The 27,322-nt window shown below is 35.3% G+C and overlaps 1 long non-coding RNA gene across 2 annotated transcripts in view; it reads left to right on the top strand.

The window, feature by feature from the left end:
• Positions 1-4,203: 4,203 nt before the first annotated feature.
• The window catches only part of LOC136026671 (uncharacterized), a 108,499-nt gene continuing 85,380 nt past the window's right edge, over positions 4,204-27,322 (top strand). For both annotated transcript variants that reach the window (XR_010617386.1, XR_010617387.1), the window contains exons 1-3: positions 4,204-4,494; positions 14,507-14,641; positions 27,090-27,296. This is a non-coding gene — a long non-coding RNA (uncharacterized LOC136026671). The remainder of the gene's footprint in view (positions 4,495-14,506; positions 14,642-27,089; positions 27,297-27,322) is intronic.

Consider the following 27,322-nt stretch of genomic DNA (forward strand, 5'->3'; position numbering starts at 1 on the left):
CAAAACTCTAAGAAACGAATTTTTATACCAATTTTCGATCTTTCCATGGAGGAATTTTTCATGAGGGAAGAGAGTTTCCATGAGGGGGGCGCAGGATTTTCTAGCATTATTTTAAAGAAACAAAGAGAAAATAAATAAACAATGTTTTCAACTAGAAGTAATGAGCAGCATTAAAACTTAAAATAAACATAAGATATTACGTATATAATGGGGTTCGTCTCCTCAACAATACCTTGCGGTTTACGCTTAAGTATTTTTTTTTTTTGTAATTTCAACTATTTATTTTACGGCCTTTGTGATTCAGGGGTCATTCTTGAAGATTTGGGACAAAATGCAAGCTTTATCGTAAAGACGAAGGTATTGACGAGGGTGTGAACCCCCTCATATACGCAATGAAAATACACAGATATAGAAGTTTGTTACGTAAGTATATTCGTAAGGTACGTATGTTTATTACTAACAAAAATGTTCGTAAAAAAAACTAGTTGCATTTTATACGGAATAATTTGTGTTCGTTTTAAGCTTTAATGTCGCTCCTTATTTGCACTTAAAAAAACCTGTTTTTTTTATTTTGATTTGCTTTAAGAAACTGGTATCCCAAATAGTAAGAAACTAAATTTAAAAAGTGTAAAAAACTGTTGAATTTACCCAAGCTACTATGTTCTGGTCTAACCCGAGGCCCGGTGGTGCCAAAGAGGCAATGGGATGTAGCCCTTCTAAATTAAAAAAAAAAATTGTACTCTTACTGAAATATCTCTTTTTTGGTATTTTCGTTGAAAACATCCAAAAAAATTGCCTGGTAAATTTGTAGTGGTTGATCCTACCTAAAGGGAACTTGCTAATATAAATATTACTATTATACTCCTTACTGCATAAAAATATCCTGATCAATTAACTTACAATGCAATCCCTCCCCCCTTAAGATCCAGATATAGCCCTAGGACATAGGTCTGGGAAAGATGTTTTGTTCGGAAAGAGCATAAAATAGGGAATATAACTATACTATTTGCATCATATTAGTATGCTCCCTTTTGATTTTGTCAATCATTATACTTTTATCGTTTCTGCTCTCTCCCTCCCCCCCAAAAATAATCAACAACAAATACATCAGTCTCCCTATATTTCCGTGAATTGATGTAACTGTTTACCCGTTTTCGTTCCTAAATATCAAAACGTTCTTATAATGAGACATTCTCATATTGTACATATATATAGGCCAAAACCTATATAGGGCGAAACCCTATATAGGCTAGTGTATTCTCCTGATGAGCCCTTATGTTGGGTGTTGCCTCTGAATTATTTGTCTATATTATTTTTTCTATTGTTCGGTAAATGACGACTTATACTTATTGACGACATGACTGCCTGTCCATGGATTATTCTTTATGGTTGATTGTGTGTGGCTATGCTGTTTGACCTATGTGATTGTATGGATGAGTAGGGTTAAGGCCTCATTCAAGTGCTGGTCTATATTAATCACTAATTTAGGAAAACAGTCTTCCTTTTCTCCTTCTGTCTCTCTTTTTTTTTTTTTTTTTTTTTTTTTTTTTTTTTTTTTTTTTTTTTTTTTTTTTTTTTGTGTTTGTGCTGTAGCATTGGTGATTTCTCTTTTCATGATATATATTTTACAGGCCTATAGAAGGTTTTCTTGAATTCTCACGGGAACTTAGCTACAGACAATTTTTTTTCCACTTGGATTTCACATGCTCCATTGCTCGACTCATTACCAGACATACCAGTGTGGTCAGGGGCCTGATTTGAGACACCGCTACAAGGGAAGAGAAACTACGTAATTGATGTATTTCCGCTTTTTCTTTTTCGGGTGTTCTGGCTTAGACATTCTGGCAATATTAGATAGTGCAGTCATGAGTGGGAAAAACAATGGAAAAAAAAAACAAGGAAGTCAGAGACACTGTTACCAGATGGGGCCAAAACAGTATGCAGTTTACCCTTCCTAAGGCTAGAAATCAAAGCAAAAAATAGAACCCAAGTAGAATTCAGTCTTCGTTGAAAGATTTCGGCACCAGATTTCGAAGTCTGAACAGTGACGCATTTTCGACTGAAATTGATTGGAGACCAACGAGCAACGACAAGTTATTTACACGACGGGTATTTTCAGGGGGAAAGGGGGTAAGTGCCTATCCCTGTTTTAAGTGAACTTCTATTCTATTTTGTGTTTTTTGTTTCTTTTTGAAACTCCGTGAAAAAATCTATTGACGCTGTTGGAGCATCTTTATTTTATCTTTTGTTATTATTCATAAGGTTTAATCAGTTGTAATGAATTATTGCAATAGGTGATGGTGTTTACCCCTCCCCTTTAAATTACTCCTTGGAAATACGCTCTGAAAATACGCCCCCACAAATAAACATACAAAATACACCTCTTTATATTAACTGTGTTATAACCCATTAGGTTTAATCAGTTGTAATAAATTATTGCGGTTGGAGCTGGCGTTTACCCCTCCCCCGTAAAATTACGTTAATTCCTCCAGTGTTTTCTCAGGAGCACAGGGTGTCGTGAATAGCCTCGAATCTTCCCTCATGTGAGCCACTGTGTATATGTCTTCCCCCTCTGTAATGAGACTCGTCTAGAGGGCTCTTTTATCATGTTCCTACATCCTACAGAAAGTGTTCTTTGGTCTTCCTTGGTGACGGGTGCCTTCCAGTTGCCAGTGGAGGCCTAGGTGCCCTTGAATTTTTGGTCACTTAAAAAGGGCACTAGAACTTTTAATTTACATTAGAATAAGACCTCTCGCGACATTCTAGGACCACTTTACCGGGAAAATATGATCACCCCTGGAAAAAAAAACAAAAACAAATAAACACGCATCCGGGTCTTGTAGGCCAAAAACACGAAATTCCACATTTTTGTAGATAGGAGCTTGAAACTTCTATAATAGGGTTCTCTGATACGCTGAATCTAACGGTGTGATTTTCGTTAAAATTCTATGACGTTTAAGGGGTGTTTTCCCCTAATTTCTAAAGTAAGGCACATTTTCTTAGGCTCGTAGCTTTTGATGGGTAAGGCTAAACTTGATGAAACTTATATATTTAAAATCAGCGTTAATATGTAATTCTTTTGATGTAACTATTGGTATCAATATTCAGTTTTTTAGAGTTTCGGTTACCATTGAGCCGGGTCGTTCCTTTACAGTTCGTTACCACGTACTGTTTGAAAACACGTAAAAATATAAAAATTCGAAATATTTCTCGATTTGCAACGCAATACGAAAAGAATGCAGAATTTATATACTCATTCAAATTTACATACGTACTCATTCATTGATATATTGTAGAACCGGTTTCTTGCGTTAGTTTTTTCAGCTTAGAATAAGACAATACAGACAAGTGATAGAAAAGATGGGAAATATACAATTTGGGTTATATATTTGCACATTGGTGAGGTGGGGTAAACTATGTGGACAGTGTGACGTTAGAAAACAATTCTATACTTTACCCTCACCTCTTCTAATTTGTAAATTTATAGTTCAATTTTATTTCTAAAGTATTATATTTTGATCATGCATAGGTATATTTCATTAGGATTAACCGAACTTAACTTCTTGAGTGTTGTCGCTATAATAAATAAGTAGCCTATTCTGAATAATCCTATCACCCTAATTTCAATGGTTGACTGAGGAGATGTTGCTCCCTTAGCTAAGTAAGGCAGTGTCAAAAAGAGGAGGGGGAGTGATTGATATTTTAACCAGAATTAGTAAAGGGGTTTCTGTCATAAACCCTTTTTGTGTAATACAATTTAAACAAATTTGAATCCCCCCCCATACATCAAGGTTTTTAATAGCTTTTTGTAACTTGATAAAATCCTTACCCTCCCCCATGTTTCCATGGATTAGCACCCCTGCATTACGAAGTAGTTAGCAATAACTTCACAATTTCAAATTCGAAATGATAATTCTTTCAGAAAATCCAGAAGATTTGTATTAACATAAATGAAACAGTCCACCCCCTAAAGACGCTCCAAAACAGAATATAATTTTAGATGGGAAATCTCAAAAATGCAAACACACTTCATATTCATACTTGCAATTTTTCATTGGTACAAATGAACAGGTTTGACAGGCTTCGTATGAAAACATCTGCGCATGAGACTCTGGCCTCTTTCCAATATGGATTCTTCTGGTTTATCTTGCTTCATACATTTTGAATAAAAGTGGAATTATTTGACTTTTTTTTTATGTGAGTTTCAGTTTTATTTGCGTATTGAAATAGGAATTAACACAACTTTGGGTCATAGTGAAGAGATTGGTATTGGGTGTAATGTACAATTAACGGGCTATTCAGGTAGCCTAAAATTACATCAATAGGCTAGTCAGAATTTTATCCTGAATCGAGATTTAACATTGGTTTGCATTGGAAATGAACTTTACCCCACACCTACCTAATGTGCAAATATATACTGTGAACTGGAATATTTTTTAGCTGCCTAGCCTACAAAGGTAACTACCTATAAGAGTATAAAGATAGCCTATAGAGGTAAGTTTATTTCTTAGTCACATGAATAGCCCGTTATGGTAACATCGTCGATTTGCGGCTCTCCAGAAGGAATAACTAGGAAGTAAAAGGGGTAGCATGTTTAGATTCTCTTTTTTATGTCCATCACACATTATGTCTTTTCAGTGTCAATGTTTTTTTCTTCAGAATTTAGGAAATATATTTGCATATCTTTAAAACCCTATAAATTGGGATTGAGCAAAATTGTGAAGCTGAAAACAATTTTGTTGTTCTTCCTTTAAGCAGAAGGTCTATTTTGTAAGGTTTCACTTTTATAACACACATATTTTGAAAGGTCATCATAGGTCAGGGCCCTCTAGAGGGATAAAAAGTGGAGGTAGGTACTTCCCTGTTGTGTCAATCCACTCCACTGTAAATATTATGGAAGAAGTGATATTTACCAAAAATTGTTTAGAATCTTAAATACAGATTTTAGCCTACAAATGAAGTAAGAATTGTTTTCTTAATATATTTCTTCTCTCTAGTTAGTTCTCAAGGCAAATTACCCAGGCTATAATTTACTTTAAATATTTACATATTATGGAAAAGAGGAAAAGTATTAGGAAAACAATTTATACTTTATAATATGCCGATATTTTTTAGCTAAAACATTTGAAGGTGCTTCTATAATGGTTTATCCTAACCCGAACCGTTCAAGGGGGGGGGGGGGCACCTTGGCAGTTGCTCCGAGTGCCGTGGAGGGCGTTCCGGCTGGGAGTCGACTATTTATATCTAATTTTTCACTTTGATTCTGTTTTATTTTTAAACTGGGAAGGAGGGAAAGGGGGATGTAATTAATTTTTCCTCAGACATCATCTACTCTAGGAACGGCTCTGGGTGGTACTCAAGGAACTGGATGGGAAGAATAAAAATCTGTCTAAGATACGTGACTGACATAACCGGACCGGATCTGCTCTCTTTGGTGGATTTGGGAGGGGGGGGTAATTTTGAAAATTGAGGCATTTGTAACTTACGAAAGGATGACCAGATCTTAATGAAATTTGATATTTAGAAGGATCTTGTGCTTTAAAGCTATAATTTTGAATCCCGACCAGATCCTGTGACATTGGGGGGAGTTGGAGAGGGAAACCGGAATTCTTGGAAAACGTGAAAATTGGGGTATTTTTATCTTACGAATAGGTGATCGGATCTTAATGAAATTTGATATTTAGAAGGAATTCATGTCTTAGAGCTCTTATTTCAAATCCCGACCAGATCTTTTGACATTGGGGGGAGTTGGAGGGGGAAATCTTGGAAAACACTTTGAGTGGAGGAATCGGGATGAAGCTTGGTGGATAGAATAAGCAAATGTCCTTGATACGTGATTGACGGAACCGTACTGGATTCGCTCTCTTTGGGGGGGTTGGGGGGAGGGGTTCAGTGATTTGGCGAGTTTGGTGCTTCTGGACGTGCTAGGACGATGAAAATTGGTAGGCGTGTCAGGGAGCTGCACAAATTGACTTGATAAAGTCGTTTTCCCAGATTCGACCATCTGGGGGCTAAAAGGAGAGGAAAAATTAGAAAAAAATTTGGCATTTATAACATACGAGTGGGTGATCGGATCTCAATGAATTTTTATATTTAGAAGGACATCGTGACTCAGAGCTCTTATTTTAAATCCTGACAGGCATTAAGCCTCTTATTTTCCTTTTAAATCAATCTATTGATTCACAGAATTTTGTTATAGCTCATACCATGGTTACTTTTCACAGGGGTGATCATATCGACCCAGTGGTCATAGAATCTTGAGAGAGGGCTCATTCTAACGGAAATTAAAAGTTCTAGTGCCCTTTTTAAGTGACCAAAAAATTAGAGGGCAAATAGGCCCCTTCCCACGCTAATTATCTTCCCAAAGTCACCGGATCAAAATTCTGAGATAGCCATTTTATTCAGCGTAGTAAAAAAACATTATAACTTTGTCTTTTGGGACGACTTACTTCCCCACAGTCCCCATGGGAGGGGCCACAAGTTACAAACTTTGACCAGTGCTTACATATAGTAATGGTTATTTGGAAACGTACAGGGGATTTCTGGGGGATTTTTAGGCTGTGAGGGGGGGGGGTGATAAGAGGGGGATATGTTGGGGAACTTTCCATGGAGGAATTTATCATTGGGGGAAGAAAATTTCCATGAAGGAAGTGCAGGATTTTCTAGCATTATTACAAAAAAAAAAAAAATGAAAAAATAATTATGAAAAAGTTTTTTCAACTGAAAGTAAGGAGAAGTATTAAAACTTAGAACGAACAGAAATTATTACGCATATGATGGGCTCTCCTCCTCCTAATACCTCGCTCTTTACGCTAAAGTATTTTTAGTAATTTCAACTATTTACTCCACGGCTTTTGTGATTCAGGAAAATTCTAAAGAAATTGGGACAAAATTTAAGCTTTAGTGTAAAGAGCGAGGTACTGACGAGGGGGTGAACCCCTTCATATACGTAATACAAACATGAGAATACAGAAGTTCGTTACGTAAGCTAATTTGTAAGTTACGTATATCTTTTACTAATAAAAACATTCGTAAAAAATTGAAAGTTCTAGTTACCTTTTTAAGTAATCATAAATTGGAGGGCAACTAGGCCTCCTCCCCCGCTCCCTTTTTCTCAAAATCATTCGATCAAAACTATGAGAAAGCCATTTAGCCAAAAAAATAAATATGCAAATTTCGTTTTAATTATTTATCAGCGGAGAGCCAAAATCAAAACATGCATTGATTCAAAAACGTTCAGAAATTAAAATAAAAAAAACAAGTTTTTTAACGGAAAGTAAGGAGCAACATTAAAACTTAAAACGAACAGAAATTACTTCGTATATGAAAGGGGCTACTTCCTCATCAACGCACCGCTCTTTACGCTAAAGTTTTTTACTGTTTTAAAAAGTAGAGTTAAGAGAAAGAGTCAAACCTTAGCATAAAGAGCGGGGCGTTGATGAAGAAGTAGCCCCTTTCAAATAAGAAGTAATTTCTGTTCGTTTTAAGTTTTAATGTCGCTCCTTATTTTCCGTTAAAAAAAACTTGTTTTTTTATTTAATCATACAAGAAACTAGTCAAGCAACTTCTTTAGACCACACAATTAGCTTTGGTCTGGCTGAAAAATAAATTGTAGCTATATTTTATTTAAGTATTTAGTTTGTATTTTGGTTTGGTTAGGTCTATGCAAACGAATTTGGGCTATATATTTGCACATTAGTGGTGGAAGGGGGGTGTTGGTAAAACTTAGCAAATATTAAATGCAGCAATGGTTAGTTTACGTATTTAATATATGCTATGCCGTCCCCTCCTAATGCGCAAAAATATATAGCCCAAATTTGTTTCTAAACTATTGTATAGGCCTTAAATCATATTTTGTTTCATTTCATTAGCACTAATTGAACTTTACTTCCCGATTTTATATAATCAATAAGTAGCTGGCTCTGCCCCCTCTTTTCCATAATGCGCAAATAATTAACGTAAATTATAGTCTGGGTAATTTGCCTTGAGAACTAACTGGAGAGAAGAAATATGTTAAGAAAACAATTCTTGCTTCCCGACATGCAGAATAATCATAGTTAACACATCTTGCATGTTGACCCTCTATACTTTACCCCCCCCCCGTAAAGTGCAAATATATTGCCAAATTATATATTTTCAATGCATTTTCCCATCCCTAACTTGTTTTTCCAGTTTTTTTTGGTCAGGTTTCGTTTCAGTTTTTATTTCAATTTAAATTAACACGGGTGGAAACAAAGAGAAACGCATTGCAAGAATAGCTGGAAAATATATAATTTGGGCTGTATATTTACAGATAGGGGGTGGGGTAAAGCATAGTGGATCTGCATTCAAAATGCGTTGGCTACAATTCGTTTGCGTTTTATGAAGCACGAATTGTTTCATTAGGATTAACCTAACTTCTTTTCTTGGGTGCGGTGGCTATAAGACACAAGAACCATTTAATTTATTATTTGGATGTTTGTTCATCCGCTGAAAACGGGCCTCGGAAAATGGGCCCATGGACCAATAGGAACTATCTTTCAAGATTATGTGGCCTATGTTATTGTTATCATAGGTAGCGCAATAGTGCAGCTTAAGGGGTAATGTTTCTTCAAATGAAATATTCAGTTACCTAAGAAGTAAACTTAATTCTTTAGTCAGCACTGCATCCTAAATCCAAATTTAGCATTCTTTTGCATCGGAAATAAACTTCACTCCACTTCTGTATTTACCAATTCAGGGTATATACTTGCACGTTAGGGGTGGGGGTAAAGTTCATTTCCAATGCAAATGAATATCAAATTTGGATTCATGACATAATTCTGTCTTCAGAGGTAAGTTTATTTCTTAGTTACTTGAACAGTCCGTTAATATAGACATTAGCCTACCCAGGTGATGAGCATTGTGGGTACAATATATTGTTTATTTATTTGATTTTTTTAGACTAGGGCTTTTCATATATAAGGATTGTCGCAGAAACTTCGAAACGGGTTCAGTAAATTCGAAACTGAAAGCCCTTTTTGATAGTCGAGTTATAAGAGGGCAACCAATCTCCCCTTCCAAGCCCTTCATTGCTCCAAACACACCGAATCAAAATTTCGAGATAACCATTTTGTTCAGCTTTGTTGAAAGGTCCAGAAATTGTCTTGTTGGATGACAATCCCTCCCTTCTATAGCCCTCAGGACAAGAGTTCTAAGTTATTCCCTGGGGGGATATAAGTTATTTAAAAATATGGTCGTATAAACTTGAAGGGGGCTCACTGGATTGTAAATCATAAATTTCAGTGCCCTTTTTAAGAGACAAAGTGATCGGAGGTCAGCTATCTCCCTTCCTCCACGTCGCATTTTTCCCAAATGAATCCGATAGAAATTTTGAAATAACCGTTCGTCCGAAAAATTGTCCAAACATCACGTTGCAAGGCCTTTGGGGTTGACACAACCTTCCAGAGTCTAGGGGCAAGGGTTGTAAGTTATGTTCCTAGGGTTATAAGGCTTTTATGGAGGAATGATCGTGTAAACTTAAGAGGAGGTTCATTGGATTGCAAAGGTGTAATTCTAGTTCCCTTTAAAGAGTCAAAAATGATGAAAGGCCAATAGCTTTCCCTCCTTGAGATTCTATATTCCCAAAACATATCCGATCGAAAGTGTGAGATAGTCTTTTGTTGACAACAATCCAAAGAGCATATAACAATGTCTTCAGACTGGACACGACCACCTAGAGCCCAGAGGCATGGGTTGTAAGTTATCCCCTAGGACATATAAGTTATCTATGGAACGGATGGTCGCATAAACTTCGAATCGGATGGGGCTCATTTAATTGGAAGTTCTAGTACCCTTTTTAAGAGTCAAAAGTGAATAGAGGGTAACCAGCAATCCCCCACCCCAGCCTATCATTCCCGAAGCACTCCTGATAAGAATTTTAAGAGAGCTATTTTGTTAAGCATTGTTGAAAGGTACTGTAATTATGTCTTTGGGGATGTCAACCTCCCCACAGTCCTCCAAGCAAGAACTGTTGTTGGTTTTCATGTGGAAAATTTGCCGCCGGGAGGGAAGTTTTTAGGATGAACCTTTCTGAGGAAATTTTAGACTGTGGGCTTTGACAGAATTCCTATACGAAATTCTTTAAATTTGTCTTACTTTCTCTTTGCCAACTGAAGTTCGCATGTGAATATGTTTTGGGGGAATGGCCCGAAGGGAATTTTCAGCAGGTTTGGATTTACCAGAAAATATTTTCACGGAATGGGGGATTTCTGGAGTGACTGGAAATATAACCAGAAATTTAAGTCTTTTTCATATGGAAGTATGTTAAGGACAATTTTTCCGGGGAATTACATGGTGGGAGGGGTGTATTTTACATGGAAGTAACTGTCACGGAGAAGTTTCCCGTAAAGGAAGGGAGTGTTTTAACGTAGCGTGAGCCAGATAAAATATATAGAGGGATTTGTTAAGCTAAATCAAAATTCACTATGTGCTTGCCGGTTGTCAAAAGGGTGCATCAACAATATCTCATGAATGGCTTCGATGATTTTGTTGAAACTATTAGGAAATGCAACTTTTATTGAAACTCAGGATATGAAACACTTAAGACTTACTGCTAATGCTAATACCACTACTAGTGTTATAATCACTGCTACTACTACTGTTTGAGTCTTAGGCTATTTGACACCAGATGAAAAGGTACTAGTTGGAATCTGATTGTCCAAACGGCAGATCAGGAACGCTAAGGGCGTTAAGTTGAAACTCTCAGGGCTACTGCTACTGCTACTACTACTATTTTACAGATGCTCTAATAGGGTATAAAGTAGAAATTTTCGAGAAAGTTTATGTTGAAATAAAAGTAAATGAAAAGATACTTTATAATTGTTGGTTTTCAAAATAGCAAAGTACATATTTTGGCAAGTACCTTTGCTAAGGTGTCCTTAGCCCTAGAAAAAGGGAAGGAAAAACTAAAAAAAGTAAGATGAAATGGAATAAACAACAACCAAGTCAAAGCAGTGAAAAGACCATTCAGAAATTAGGTTAGGCAAACACTCTGTTGCTAATGACCAGATTTGAGTCACTTATTAATTATAGCGACCAAATCAATATTTGGGCAGTCTGAAGTTAGAAAACAATTCTTACTTCATAAAACTCAGAATAATTGTAGCTAATTAGTTTTGCTAACCCGCTGCACTTTATCCCCCCCCCTATTGTACAAATACATACCCCAAATCATTTAAGTCCAATGCGCTTTGTCACCTGTCACTTGTTTTTCGGTTCTTGGTTCGTCACAGTGATTCAATTTACAGGCAAACAAGTTGAATCAGGAGAGCCACATTAGGAGAATAGATAGAAAATTTGTAAATTGGGCTATATATTTGCGCATTATGAGGCCTGGGGTAGGGGGTAAAGTGTAGTGGGTCTACATGTAAATTTTTTTTAGATAGAATTATTTGCATATTATGAAGTGGACCTGGTTTCTAACGTCAGTTCTTGGGTGTGGTCGCTATAATTAACTTCTCGGGTGCGGTCGCTATAATTAGCAAGTACCCAAATTTGTTCTAAAAATGATAAATGTGTACTGTCTTAAAATTTAATATTTTTTTTTCCGGCTGAAAGTAAAGATTGGCATTAAAACTTAAAAAGAACATAAATTATTTTGTATCCAAGAATAGGAGGCTTCCTCTTTCTCATCCCTCGGTTTTTACGCTGAAGTTTAAGCTTTTGTCCCAATTCCTTGAGAACGAGTCCCTAAATCAGAAAAGCTGCTGAATTGTAACCAGAAACTGCTAAAAGAACTGAAAAACTTTAATGTAACAAAGAAGAAACAGAGGAGATGGCAGTCCTCCTCATACACGGGATAATTTCGGACCTTTTTATATTCTTACTATGGAATCCCCCATCCCATTGTAAAATCATCGTGGAAAAATCCCTAAAAACCTTTGATTTCCATGAAAATTATCTCCGTGGAATACCCTCCCCCATCTAAGAAAACAAATTTCTAAGGTTGTGGGGCGATTTGTCATTCCCAAAGACATAGTTATTGGATCTTTCTACTATGCTGACTCAAATAGCTCTCCTAAATTTTTATCAGGTGACTTGGGGGGAGGGGCTCGGGCGGGGGCTAGTTTTCCTCCAATCTCTTTGGTCACGTAAAAGGGGCGCTAGAACTTCTGATGTTTGTTGGAACGAGCTCTGTTCTGACGTTTGAGGACCATTGGCTTTATATAAAGCTCCCCATTTTTGTAGATATGACCTTGAAACTTTTATTAGAGTGGTCTCTGACACGCGGAATATAATAGTGTAGTCTTTATTAAGATTATTGAAACTTTTAGGGGATCCTCTTTTCCGAAAATAAGGAAATTTTCTCCGAGTCGTAGATTTTGCTTGCCAGCATTAAAGTTAACGAATTTTTTTTTATTTGGATTCAGTAAAAAAGGCCAGTTCTTTTGATCTATCAATTATAATCAAAATTCCCTTTTTACAGCCTCGTATACTTTTGGGCCAAGTTGCTCCCTACTTACAGTTCGTACGATGAACTGTTTGATGAAAAGGAATGCTAGTTTGTTCTCGTTGCATTAAATTATAATGCAATTGGTTTATAAAAATTTTCTTATTGTCTCTGTTTATACCGGAGTGTTCATATATTTATTTTTAAATATGAGTTGCCTCCCTATAGGCCTAAGACTGTTTTAAGTCAGTTATCGTGGAAACTGAAGTTGCGTTTGTCAAGCAAAACTAAATGATTTAAATATTCAAGCATGGAGAGCCAAAGCAGTCAAAAGCCGAACCTTCGAATGAAAGTTCAGTTTGGCTAGCCTATATTTACCTCACACATTGATAAACTATTAACAAAAGCTTTTCTTTGTTTTTTTAATCCGAAGTCGAACATAGACACCACAAATTCCGCGAAGACCCCACGGCGAATAGCCTATTGATGTATCTATAATATAAGCAGTTTTCAGTTTTGAACTAAATATCTGATAACTCCATAGCCCTCTATAAGCGGGATGGTGGAGGGACTTTTAGTACCAATATGTAAGGCAAATATATGCTAGCCAAACTGAACTCTTATTCAAAAGTTCGGCCTTGTCATTGCTGACCTACCTCACACGTTGTTGTACATTATTAACAGAAGCCTAGATTCCAACCGATTTGGTGGTGGGTTCTTAAATCAGCTAATATATATTTTATTATCAACTCAAATATTTCCATGCGTAACTAAATAGCTGTCTGAACCGCGACAAAATTTAAAGCAACGATTTGATATTCTATTTCATGAAGGTAATGACTCCGAAGACCAGCCAGCAGCATTCATTATATCAGCAAGAGGTAAAGATTTTGATAGCGCCCATGGCGCCGCCATTGATCTTGTAACATCTGCTTTCACTTTTTTACGATCTTTTTATTCTGTATCGTATGTCATATTTTGTATTTTTGTATTTTCTCCCGGAAGAATGATAACGGATGGGTTTTTATTTGTTACCTTGCTGGAATTGTTTTTTTTTTAATTCATTATATAAAATACTATCAAGATGATTCACAAACAAGCTCTTTTTTTATCGCAAAAACAGAAAATCGGACGTCGCAAACCATTAAAGCTAGATTTCTTTCTACTTTTTTTATGTTTTATGTCTCCACCCTATCATTATCCAAAAATGCCCCTTCCCTTGAAAATACCCAAAACCACCCTTCCAACAGCTGGTGGGTTTCAAGTCACTTTTGACTTATAAAAAGGACTAGAACTCTCAATTTCTGTTCGAATGACAATCCTCTGAAGTTACTAAAACCATTAGACGAAGGTGCAGATGAGAAAGGTGTAGTCCCCCTCCTATACGGAATGAATTTTGCTCATTTTTGGGTTTAGTGTCTCTCTTTATTCTCATAATAACAGCGTGGGCCAGAAATATTCACAGAAATCAAGAAAGATTAAATATCTTTCGATCAGAATTAGTTCTAATTCTGATATCTTCTAATTCTGATTCTTTCTATCAGAATAGTTCTATTAACTATCAGAATTAAATAAGAAATAACAAGTCTTTTCAACTGAAATTACGAAGCAACATCAAAACTTAAACAAACAGAAACTATGACGTATATGAGGAATGTTGCCTCCTCCTCAATGTGCTCTTTACGCTAATTTTATTTTATAACCTTTAAAAAAAGGTTATTATTCTAATAATACAAGAGTTATTCTTAAATAATTGGAACAAAAGGTCAAATTTAAGTGCAAAGAGCGTGGTATTGAGGAGGGGGCAATTCCGTTCATATACAGAATAGTTTCTGTTCGTTTTAACTTTTTACGCTACTCCGTACTTTCAGTTTAAAAACACGTCTTTTAACATGGTAGCATTTTGTTATGTAGTTTAATGTGGACGACAGAGTCTATCCCATGTAGAATTATGCACGCATTATGGAATGGGGGATGTTGAGGTTATCAGAATTGGAGGGGGACTGCCAGTTTTTCACCCTCAAACTAACGCAGTTTCATTACTGTTCGATAGCAATCAGTTACTGTTACTCTACTTTATTTGAATTCTCTTTATAGCTTCCAAAGTTCGTCTTTCTACCATCCAAACATCTATCAGAAGATCTTGCTTTTACTTTCATCCATTCAATGGACCCAATCAAGGGCAGGGTATCCTCAAGTGGACTGGGAAGGGGTCTTACGAAAGATTGACAGGTATTTGGGGCCCCTTTTTTATTATTGTCGCTTTTCTTTTTTTTGATGAATTGAAAATTCGGAAAAGTAACTCGAATATTAAAAAAAAACACTATTCTACCAGAAAAACTGACAGGCCGGGAAAAGCGCCATAATGCCTGATTTATTTTGTCGTATTTATTTTGAACGTACCCAATTATTTAGTTTGGGACGGGGGGCAATGGCTAGACTCTGTAAGCTCAGCCAGAGTCAACCCAGCTGTAAATGGGTACCGGAAGAAATCTGCGGAAGGTAAGCAGGAAGGGTTTACGAAAACACAGGATGGTTGGCCCCCCACCCCCATTGCACTTCCGGGCTGAAGGTTCAAGAAACGGAGAGCAGCGCCGCCTCTAGGGACTTTAAAGTCGAATGGGGTATTCTTTACCTTTTTCTTTACCCACCTTATTTATTTTGGATGGGCAAGTTCAGACAAGGAGGGAAACTAGAAATTCCTAAAACGGGAGAATCTTATTTCTCATTTCCATACTTTGATAATTATTTCGGAGTTTTCCTAGAAAAGCGAGGGGGGGCATCCCTGGCCGCAACCGGTGGAGCTCATTTAAAAATAAATACTCCTTTAAGTGAGCCTGCCGGACTAATTGTGTTTCAATCCGTAAGTTGTAGAGAAAATTAGATTCGATACTGCTTTAAAGTGTTAGAATGAGAGAAAGGCTGAGATGGCTAGGACCCGTGCTACAAATGAAAAATGGCAGACAATCAAATACTCTACTATCAACCAACTATCCACGGCCAAACGGAATGCAAGTCGTTTCCAAATTAGGCTGGCGAGTTCATTTTGGAGGATTTAAGGGGAATTGAAAATTTTTGGAAGGGCACAAAGAGAGTGGCTCTAGAGATGTTGGTACGGAGGAGAAGCGTGCCTAGCTATGTTGGTGTTAGGCAGCTTGGTATCGTAGTAAGCTCTAGTAGTTGTTACAGAATCTACAAAAAGTAGTGATTTCAAAATTCTTCATACCTATAAGTCTCCTTTTGTCTGTATCTACAGAGCGACTCGAACGTTGATCTTCCTTTTCCAGAAGAAAGGATAGTCATTGCAGTTCAGTTGTTACTGTGAATTTCCGCAGTCTGGTTAATTTCGTCATTGACCGTTGACTGTCCGAAATTCCCTTTTCTCTAATTGGAATCAATTAGCTTTGCGAATCAGCATTTTCAGTCTTATGCAAGCTTTGATGGTATAAGTTAGGTTAAATTAAGCTATAAATTTTAAAAATGGGTAAAAAAATCTAACCTATATAAACCTATCACCATCATACCGTGCATAAAACTAATGACTGCCAAGCTGAATAAAACCAACTAGAAAAAATCTATGTCTTATATTCACCGGTAAATGTCAACATTCGTGTGATATTCACAGTAACACAAAATCCTAATATTTCCTGGATTTCATCAGATTTTGCATTCTTTACCTCCTAAGAAATTTGTTGCCCCTACAAGGAACTACGCGTTCCTTATCGTGCTACAAGATGCCTCCTAATTAGTTGAATTTTTCGTTAAAAATGAATCTATTTGCAGGGGACCTGTCTAATTCTTGCTTTTTGTGACGACATGGTTCCGGTTCTGTTACCTGACTACACGATTGGGTGTAGACTGTAGACGCATCAGTAATAACTTTTTTCTCTTTTTTGTTGACTGATCTTTTCGCTTGAGGAGGCGCCTAAGTTTTAAAACAATTATAAGTAATGCAATTTTATAGTATGCTATACTTCTTTTTCTAGAAGTTGACTTTAGACGTAAGCGACATATTTTGTATTGATTATTAATAGATATTTGTGCAAAATGCTTGCTTCCAGATATGATAATTATGAACAATGAATTTAAGAACTATTAAAGTCATATTTCTTTCGGAATACAATCTAGGTGAGGGGGTATATCCCCCTATATTTGTTGCTCCTTCCCTTAGATTTTGAAAGTTACATAGTTTTGCGATTCTCACGTAAAAAAATTGAAAAAACTCACACCCCCTTCTAGATTTTGCAAAATATTTTTTATATAAGTTTGGAGATAAATTCTTTACTTACATAGGAATAAAGTGGACCCTACTCAATGCCTTGTTTAGGCCTTTCCCGGATATAATAATCGTCTTAATCAAAATATACCTTTCCCCCCTCATATATGTCATGATTTTTGTCATCTTCTCCTTAATGTTTTACCACTAGATGTCTATATGAGATCTCAAATCAGTCACTCTAATTTTTTAGTTTGTGGACTTGTTTGATTATCCTTCCTGTGTATCATGCCGCGGGATTTGGAGGGGATATGGCTATATGAAGTTTTGCTTAGAAGTGAATTTTGTTATATATATATATATATATATATATATATATATATATATATATATATATATATATATATATATATATATATCTATCTATATCTATATCTATATCTATATCTATATCTATATCTATCTATCTATCTATCTATCTATCTATCTATCTATCTATCTATCTATCTATCTATCTATCTATCTATCTATCTATCTATCTATCTATCTATCTATTTATCTATCTATCTATCTATCTATCTATCTATCCATCTATCCATCTATCTATCTATCTATCTATCTATCTATCTATCTATCTATCTATCTATCTATCTATCTATCTATCTATCTATCTATCTATCTATCTATCTATCTATCTATCTATCTATCTATCTATCTATCTATATCAGGGCCTCTTAAACTTTTGTAATTCCCGACCCCATTTATGATTGCGAGTTTCTTAACGACCCCAACAAATATAAAAGAAAAATAAATTAATATTTTTTTATGATACATTTTTTAGGTAACAATATACATATGCATATGAAATTATATAAATTTGGAATTCGTTTTGAAACATATAAAAATCTAAAATTGAAATTTGCCAAAAACGTTATAGAAATGTTTTTATTATAGTTTCAAAGACAAAAGTCGATTCTGACCGTCTTAATTCTCTCGAATATATCCAGGTAGTTGCATGGTAAATATTAAATTAAAGTTTACGTTAAAAATTTAATGAAATGGACGTGCCTTTTAATTGCCTAAAAAAAATCAAATCTTGGTGTAATGTTTGAAACTGCTGGACGTAAGACCTCTTCAACATATTTATCGCTGAATGATGTTGGGATTTAATGTGTGTTAAAGCTGAGAAAGTAACTTCACATAAATATGTGGTGTTGAATGACAGAAGTACTTTTAACACCATATCGGCGATCGTGGGATATTCAGTTCTAGTTCCGATCCAGAATTCGGTCAAGGGCTTTTTTTTGGAATTGTATTTTTAAGTTTGAGTCACACGAAAGCTCAGCAAATTCCTCTTGAGCTTTAAGTGGCAGATGATCAATCTCGCTTAAGCCAATCCAAAATGGCTTTTGAATCCAATATATGTTTTGTAAATCAATATTAAATATAGAATATGTATGGAACAGTATTTCTAGCCCTTTTAAGTGATCTACAATAGTTTTTGCGATAAAAGTTTTACGATGAATTTCCTCAATTACAAAATTGTCGACACTGGAAAACATTTCGAACGAATTTTTGTCGACCCTACTTTTCCAAATGCTGATCTTTTTAATAAAACTTCAAATTTTATCGTTTGAAGTAAATATATCGCATTTTTTTTCCTTGGAGAGACAAGTTAAGATCGTTTAACTTCGCAAAAATATCTGCCAAATAACACAGCTTGGATAGCCACAAGTCATCTTGAAAAAAAGCAGCAAATTCACATTTTCGTTCAGTTAAAAATATTTCGATCTCGTCCTTTAAAAACAATAATCTTTTTAAACTTTGACCTCTTGACAGCCATCTTACTTCTGCATGTAACAAAAAAGTTGTATAATTGAAAATCGTATCCTTACAGAGATATGAAAATAAGCGACTGTTAAGGGCATTGCTCTTAATAATATTTATGACCTTTACAGCATCCCGAAGCACATCGTTCAATTCTGGTGCTATCAATCAGTTAAGAAGCGCCCAAAGGATTTTTACATGCTGGGACTGTAAGGTCCTGTCGGTCGCGAAAGGGTTAAACTCGGAAAACTAGGGGTTCAACTAAGGGTTAATTCGGAATAACATGCACTTCGTTCACAATCATACAACGGTTAAATAAAAATAACACATAATGTTTATATAGTTTCTTCGAAATAACACTTAGAAATTTTGTTGATAATAATTATCAGGATTATCTCAGTTTTAAGAGATTGACAAAAATAAATCTACATTTTTTATAAATTTCTATAACATACTCTGATTCATTGTAAATTTATACAAGATATTATAATGATCGGAATAGAAATGCTGGTATAAACAGTCTTACCGAACCAGAACATTTTATGATGTATTTATCTACGATGATTGTTATTTTTCTTTATAACAATAATTTTACAAGTTAAAAAACATTTTTTGTTAAATTGTATTTTTATCACTCGAGACCCCATAATTTTGCTACGCGACCCCAAATGGGGTCGCGACTCATAGTTTAAGAAGCCTTGATCTATATAAATCCATAAATCTCAATATATTTGAAAGGTGTACCTACCAAGCAACCCTACACGCGGCTCGGTTTTGAATTGATTGATGGGTGATTCTTTGGTACTTGGAACAAGCTTATTCCTCTCTATATGTAGAGAGGAATGTCGATGTATACAGGAATACATGTAGAGGAATACAATATATGTAGATGTCTTAGCCTCTCTATAAGTAACTGAAAAAGCTCAAACAATGTTTACAAGAGCCCAAATATTGTTAGTAATATATCTTCAAAATATACAGTACTGTATCAGGATACACTAATCCGCGAATTTTTTTTTTCGGAGAGAAAGATAATTTCTTTTCAACTTGGTTTTTTGATCACTAAGTTTGGTCTTCTAACATGTTTTTTTGCGAGTCCTCCGTCTAAAAGCAAACACAAAGTCTCTGCCAGCTATTTGTTTTCAGCAAGATATATCGATGAAATTCTCTGCCGGCTATTTATTTTCAGCAAGATATATCGATGAATTCTTTTTGCATATAGTTAGGGACTGCGTGTCGGTCTTTTAGGAGGGTGTGAATAGCATATAACTATGACAGCGGAGAATATCAAATTTTGAAGATGTATCTGACGGGTAATCTAACTGTATACTTGTTTTTTCTTTCTGTTATTTTTTTCTTTCCTATACAATAATTTGTAATGCTTGCGTAATTCTGAATAAAGAAAATCTCGATTAGATCTTGGTAACTTAAAACAGTTAAAGTTTTCACTATTGTCGAAGAAAAAGTTACCAACGCCTGGTCTGATATTTGACGTTTCTTCAGTTCTTTTGGTGTAATTAAATAAAAAAAAACAGATTTTTTTAGCTGAAAGTAAGGAGCGACATTAAAACTTAAAACGAACAGAAATTACTCCGTATATGAAATGGGTTGTCCCCTCTGCAATCCCTCGCTCTTTACGCTAAAGCTTTTAATTGTTTTAAAAAGTAGAATTGTGGCAAAGAGTCAAACTTTAGCGTAAAGAGCGAGGGATTGCAGAGGGGACATCCCATTTCATATACGGAGTAATTTCTGTTCGTTTTAAGTTTTAATGTCGCTCCTTACTTTCAGCTAAAAAAATCAGTTTTTTTTATTTAATTTCTGAACGTTTTTGAATTAATGCATGTTTGGTTTTGGCTCTCCGCACATAAATTATTAAAATGAAATTTGTATATTAATTCTTTTTTGGCTAAATGGCTTTCTCTTAGTTTTGATCAGACGATTTTGAGAAATAAGGGGTGGAGAAGGAGGCCTAGTTGCCCTCCAATTTTTCGGTTACTTAAAAAGGCTACTAGAACTTTTAATTTTTAACGAACGTTTTTATTAGTAAAAAATATACGTAACTTAAGAATTAACTTACGTAACAAACTTTCATAACCTTATATTTTTATTATGTATATGAGGGGGTTTGTACCCTCGTTAATACCTCGCTCTTTACACTAAATCTTAACTTTTCTCCCAATTCTTTAAGAATGACCCCTGAATCAGAAAGGCCGTAGAATAAATAGTTGAAATTACTAAAAATACTTTAGCATAAAGAGCAAGGTATTTATCTCCTCCTAAATACCTCGCTCTTTATGCTAAAGTATTTTTAGAACCCCTCATATGCGTAATAATCTCTGTTCGTTTTAAGTTTCAATGCTACTTCTTCCTTTCATTTGAAAAAAAGTTTTCATGTTTATTTTTCATTGTTTTCTTATAGTAATGCTAGAGAATCCTGCGCCCTTTTCATTGAATTTTTCATCCCCCATGACAGATTTCTCCAAGGAAAGATCCTCCAACATAGCCCCCTCTCCTCAGCCCCACCCCCAAACAAAATAAAATCCCCCTGAAAACGTCTGTACACTTCCCAATAACCATTACTATATGTAAACACTGATCAAAGTTTGTAACTTGCAGCCCCTCCCCCAGGGAATTGTGGGGGAGTAAGACATCCCCAAAGACATAGTTATTATGGTTTTCGACTATGCTGAACAAAATGGCTATCTCAAAATTTTGATCCGTTGATTTTGAGAAAAAAATGAGCGTGGGAGGGGGCCTAGATGCCCTCCAATTTTTTTGGTCACTTAAAAAGGGCACTAGAACTTTTCATTTCCGTTAGAATGAGCCCTCTTGCGACATTCTAGGACCACTTGGTCGATACGATGACCCCTGGGGAAAAAAAAAAATTTTGACCTTCAAAAATAACATCTTTTGTTAAATATTCAACAAAACTACTGACAATTAAAGAATTCTGCTGAATATAAATGCGCAATTTTCTATAGATACTTCGAATTCCAAGTAAAAGTATGGACTAAATCAATTAGGGGATTCGGTTTTTATTGCTTATTTTTCCGAACTCTTGCAAATTAAAAATTCCAATTTGCAGAAATTTTTATTTTCGCAAATTATAATTATAAAAGTGAAAGTTTTATTGGTATTTTACGTAAAATAAAATCAGAATCAAAGCCAGAATCATAATCATAAAATTAGAAAAAAAGAAAACAGTGAGAAAAAGAAAACATTTTCTTTCAGAAGTTCTGCTGCAAATGTAACCGATGTAAACCCGTTGTCAAGCGTGACGTTTAATTATGTTAAATCAGAAAATAGCTAAATTCAGCATTTTCATACACTATACCTGATGAAATTTACTACGAAGCTTGTAAACAAGGTTTGAAAAGCTCTATAATTACACAGTTTTAATAAAAAATATCAGTTTTCATGAACAGGTGAAAAAGTTACATAAATGGTAAAGCTTTCGTAATTTTTTCTACTAATCCTTAAAATCTCCCCAACCAGTTCAGATAATAAAACCCGGTGACAGCACAAGAATTGATTGGTCATAGTGCAAAGCTTCCGTTTCGATGGTAACTGCTAAAACGTGTTGTGGTGTCGTAAAATTTACTAATTCTTACCCTTCTAGCTAGGGTTAAGGAAACACATTGGCATTATTGAGAAAGGCATCTTGTCCAGTGTCAATCAAAATACTCATTAGTTTTTTTAGAAGGTTTCAACAACCTTAAGCTCATTAGCAAATTTCAATTCTTGGGAAAACTCCTTAGGGAGATTGTGGAGTCGAACTGCATTTGGAACAGGGAGGATGAAATAACGAATATGGTATTTGATTACTTATGATTTATTTGATATAAAAGAAGAAACCAATTTCACTAGAAAAAGGTCAATATTGAATTCAGTGAAAGTTTTGAAATAATACATTATAATTAAACAAATCAAATGCTATTTTTAGATCTTAAATGGAAATTATTTAAGTCAGCCATTAGACTTTCTAGGAATTTTACCAGTTATGTAGACAAGATAAGCACAAGAATTATAGGTAGATGTGGAACTGAGGTTCCCGATTGGTCCCAGGCCTATAAGAGGAGGAAAAATTTTTTCTCTGCCAATCAACAAAAAATTCTTTGTATAGTTAGCAGAATAAATGAGATCGGATGAACACCCTCAAAACCAGTATTCTAATAAGGGGAAATGGGATATCTAAAGGACAGGTACTTGTTTTTCTTAGCTTCCCAATTCTTCTTTCAATTTCTATTGCAAAAATCACTGGGAGAAAGGGGAAATCGTGTCACCAGGTACATGATTAGACAATAGAAGATGAGTTTCTTAAACATAGTTACCCTGAGGTTATAAATAAATTACTGAAGATTGTGAATATGATTTACGGAAAAGGGGAAGTACTTAGCGATTAAAAAAAGAAGCTTAATTAAGCCCCTGTATAGGTGATAAGTGACTGACTGTGGTATCTATCTAGGCATTAACCTGGTCTTTGTAGGCCGCAAATTACTTAGTAAACATGTTGATTTTTGAACTGAGAGATGGTGTAGACAAGTTTATGACAGAAAAACAGTCTGGTCTTAGAAAGTGTTGAGGATGTCTTGGCCAAATTTTCCATTTCAGGTTAATAAATGAGAAGTGTCTGAGTGATCAAACACATTTAGTCCTTAGTTTTATAGATGATGAGCAAGCTTTCGATTCTGTTGATAGAAGAGCTTCAGCGAAGGTCTTGTCCTTGTATGGTATACCAGACAAATACATTAAAGTGATTAGTGCTGTGTACAAGAATTAAGTAAGAAAAACAAGTTTTATTTTTAACTGAAAATAAGGAGCGAAATTAAAACTTAAAACGAACAGAAAATATTCCGTATATTAAAGGGACTTTCCCCTCCTCAACACCCCGCTCTTTACGCTAAAGTTTTTTATTTTTTTAAAAAATTGGAGTCGTGAGAAAGATTCAAACTTCAGCGTAAAGAGCGTTTGCTTAAAGAGAGTGGCACTCATTGTTCCCCCGATGAAATGAGCGTGTAGGGGGACCTAGTTGCCCTTCATTTTTTGTGTTCACTCAAAAAGGGCACTAGAACTTTTAAATCTGTTAGAATGAGCTCTTTCGCAACACTCTTTGACCATTGCGTCGACAGGATCACCCCTGAAAAACAAAACAAAAACAACATCAAATAAATACTGTGATTTTTCTGGCAAAAAAAAAACAAACAACAAAATTCCACATATTTGCAGATAGGAGCTTGAAACCTCTACAGTAGGGTAATCTGATGTTCTGAATCTGATTGTGTGATTTCCATTAAGATTCTATGACTTTTAGGGCGTCTTTACTTGTTTTTCAAAAATAAGACAACTTGTCTCAGACTCTTAACATTTGATGGGTAGGATTTAACTTGATGAAACATGTATATTTAAAATCAGCATAAAAGTCCGATTCAGGTGATGTGTGTATTGGTATCAAAATTCTATTTTTTACAGTTTTGGTTACTATTCAGTCGGGTTCCTCCTTACTACAGTTTGTTACCACGAACTGTTTCATAACACTGCTGCGGATAAGGTAGAATATGAGATTAGAAGCTGGTTTCATATTTAATCAGGAGTTCAATGGGGTTGCGTTCTATCACCATTAGCACGTATGATTCTGGTGCACTTTGTCCTAAGGAGCACAGCAAAGGCAATGTGAGAGCACGGAATTAAAAGTCCCCTAGCATCTTAGAAGAAAATGTTGGTAAAACGAATTATGCGAGTTCAAGGGGCTAGAATACGTTTGAAAAATTAATTTTAAGAATGCTTGAGTCAATAAAGCAGCGTCACTTACCACGGTAGCATAATTATGAAAGACGGTAGAGCAGTTTTTAGGAGTTTTTATTTGACCACTAATTAGGGTAATATTTAATTGTATGCCCCGGATAATCCTCTCAATAGTATCTTTGTACAACACTGAATTAGGTATTTGATATCTTGTAACGGCTTAGGGTTGTGGCAAACATGTCTTCTTGCTTGCTTTCTTTACTTTAAAGCAACTGGATACCCTGTCAATGAGACTCATTGTAATTTTTGTAGTGTTTTTAGCACTTCAATTTTGTACGATTTTTCGTTTAGGTGTATTTTTCAAGATTTGTTTCGAGCCTTTCGTGAAGTCGCGAAACACTTAGTCGCGAAGAAAATTTAAGATTTTGGGATTGAATGCCCATGTCTCCTGCCTACCTTCTGGGAATCGTCTTTCATCTATTAAAAAAAAAAATAAATAAAAAAAAAAAAAAAAATACTGATTTCCTGATTGCCGTACCAAAGCACGGTAGTAAAATGTGACTGTTTACTTATCATAAATTATATGCTTGTTCAGGTGCAATAGCCCCCCCACCGTATTATGAAAGAAGCGCATCGTCAAAAAAAGAAGAACAACGTCTATAGAAATATTAGAAATTGGATATGACCGCAAGATGTTATTTAGGAGAAAAGAAGGGACTCAGCGACGCTCAATGTGATACCAATTGCTAATGGCAAACAATTTACAAGGTAGTAGACACAGATCGAGAAGATACCATATATATATATATATATATATATATATATATATATATATATATATATATATATATATATATATATATATATATATATATATATATACTGTTTTAGCTGAAAAGCTGTTTATAAATCTCCCACCCACCCCAAAAAAGATCCTTCACTAACACCCGCCCCCTCCCTCCAAAAAATCCTGGATGCGACCCTGGCTGTTTCCATCCGCTATTCCCATTGCTACAAATTCATCTGAATCAGGCAAGTTCATTTAAAGGGCCTCAAAGTTCCTTTAGGCAGATGCGAGAATTGTCATTTAGAAATCTTACAGTTAGCTTACTCTTTGAAAGCTCCCGAGCACCCTACTGGAATTTGACAATACGTTATGAACATCATTGGCAATAACATGATTTTTTAGATGACTAGAGTATGCGCAGGAAAAGCTCACAGACTCGTCTTGAATGGTATTCCCTAATGTGGAAGCACGCTTTCAATATTTTATTGATACAAATAAACAGGTTAGACATGCTTTATGTATGAAGACGTTTTGCGTTGAATTCTTGCCTTTTTCTTTCAATGCCTGGAAATATCTTCAAATGATCAATCATGTTGATTCACACATTCTGGATGAGGCAGTCAAAGTGGAACGATATGATTTTTTTTTTAAATTCGAGTTTCTGTGTTGTTTGTTTTCTATGGAGTATTTAAATAGGAATAAGAGCAGTTTTGCTTCAAAGTGAAAGGACTTGTATTGGTAAAACTAGATTTGATGCTCTCGACAAGGAAAAAATAAATGAGCAGTATTTTTAAATTATCTTTTTTTTATCTTTAAATTTTCTTTTGTCAGAATTTATTCCCCTCTAGAGGACATGGAAGAAATTATACCAGGCAATCTCAAACTTATTTAGAATCATAAATGAAGATATTTGGCTAACCTTCAAATGGGACTGTTTTGATTGAAAAGGATAAGTGTTAAGAGAATAATTCATGCTTCATAATATGCAGAACATTTTTGCCTAATTAACACATTTGAAGGCACTTCCACTCTACTTTACTCCAGCAAGAACCATTCCCAGGTGGGGGGGGGGGGTAACTGTGAGAGGTATTCCGGGTGCCGTGGCTTAGGGGGAACCGCGGCTCGGAAATATCCCATTTTGACCCAATTTTTCTCTTCGATTCCGCTCTTTGTTTACATTTAATTCGGGACGTGTTGTAAATATTTTTACTGTGCTCTTTAGTCCGAAGTTTTTGAGTAATTTCAAAAAAGCTTCTTACTGTTCTAATTAAACGAACCTTTTGTTCCAGGAGTTGTTTCGAGAGAATGGGGACAAATTTCAAACTATAGCATAAAGAGCGAGGTGTTGTGGAGGGGGCTACCCCTTAATAACCATAGTAATTTCTGTTCGTTTTGAATTTTAATGTTGCTCCGTACTTTCAGTTGAAAAAACTTGCTTTCTTATTTAATTTCCAATAGTTCTTTGAAATAATGACAGGAAATCTGGCTCCACCTTCACGGAAATCTCTTCCCCACGGATATATCCTTTAGACAATTCAATCTTGGTGAAAATTTACCCCGAACAATTACCCTTAACATCTCTGCGTAAAACCGAGTCGACAAAGAGAAAGCCAGGCATAAGAAGAATTTGGCATAGGAATTCTGGCAAATTTCCCCAGTTTAAAATTCACTTCCGGGAAAATTTCCTCCCTATGGAAAATTCTCCTTGTGGAAAAATCCCCTGCAGAAAATTTGCCCCTTACTCGAAAAATGTGTGTATACTTACCAATAAAAAATACTATGTGTAAACAATAGGGAAATCTTATAGCTTAAACCCTTCCCCAGGGGTTGTGGGGTTTCGTGTTATCTCTAAAGTCATAGTTATTCTGCCTTTCAAATGCCTTCCAGAAATGTAATTAGATTTATCCTAATTAAATATTCTAAAATATGATGAAAATGTAATACTTTAGTAAAACAAATCATGGAAACTACAACAAAGAATTATAAGAAGGGGACTGGCCAGAACACATACTAAATTGCTGAATTGCCCTCTAATATTTTTGGTCACATAAAAAACATGATTAGAACCTTCAATTTCTGGTCAAATAAGCCCTCTCTCGATATTTTAGGGCTGCTGGGTCGATAAGATAACCACTGAAGAAAAAGCAAAAAAAAAAAAAAAAAAAAAATAACGCATCCGTTATCATTGTTCTGGCAGAAAATTACAAAAATCAACAGGTAGGAGCTTGAAACCTCCACAGAAGAACTCTCTGATACGCTGAATCTGGTTGGAAATATATAGCCTAAGATGGGGTATATATTTGGACACAAAAAAGGTAGGTTACGTTTTTATGAACAGGAT

The sequence above is a fragment of the Artemia franciscana genome, chromosome 4, assembly GCF_032884065.1.
Source record: "Artemia franciscana chromosome 4, ASM3288406v1, whole genome shotgun sequence".
NCBI classification, from domain to species: Eukaryota; Metazoa; Arthropoda; class Branchiopoda; order Anostraca; family Artemiidae; genus Artemia; species Artemia franciscana.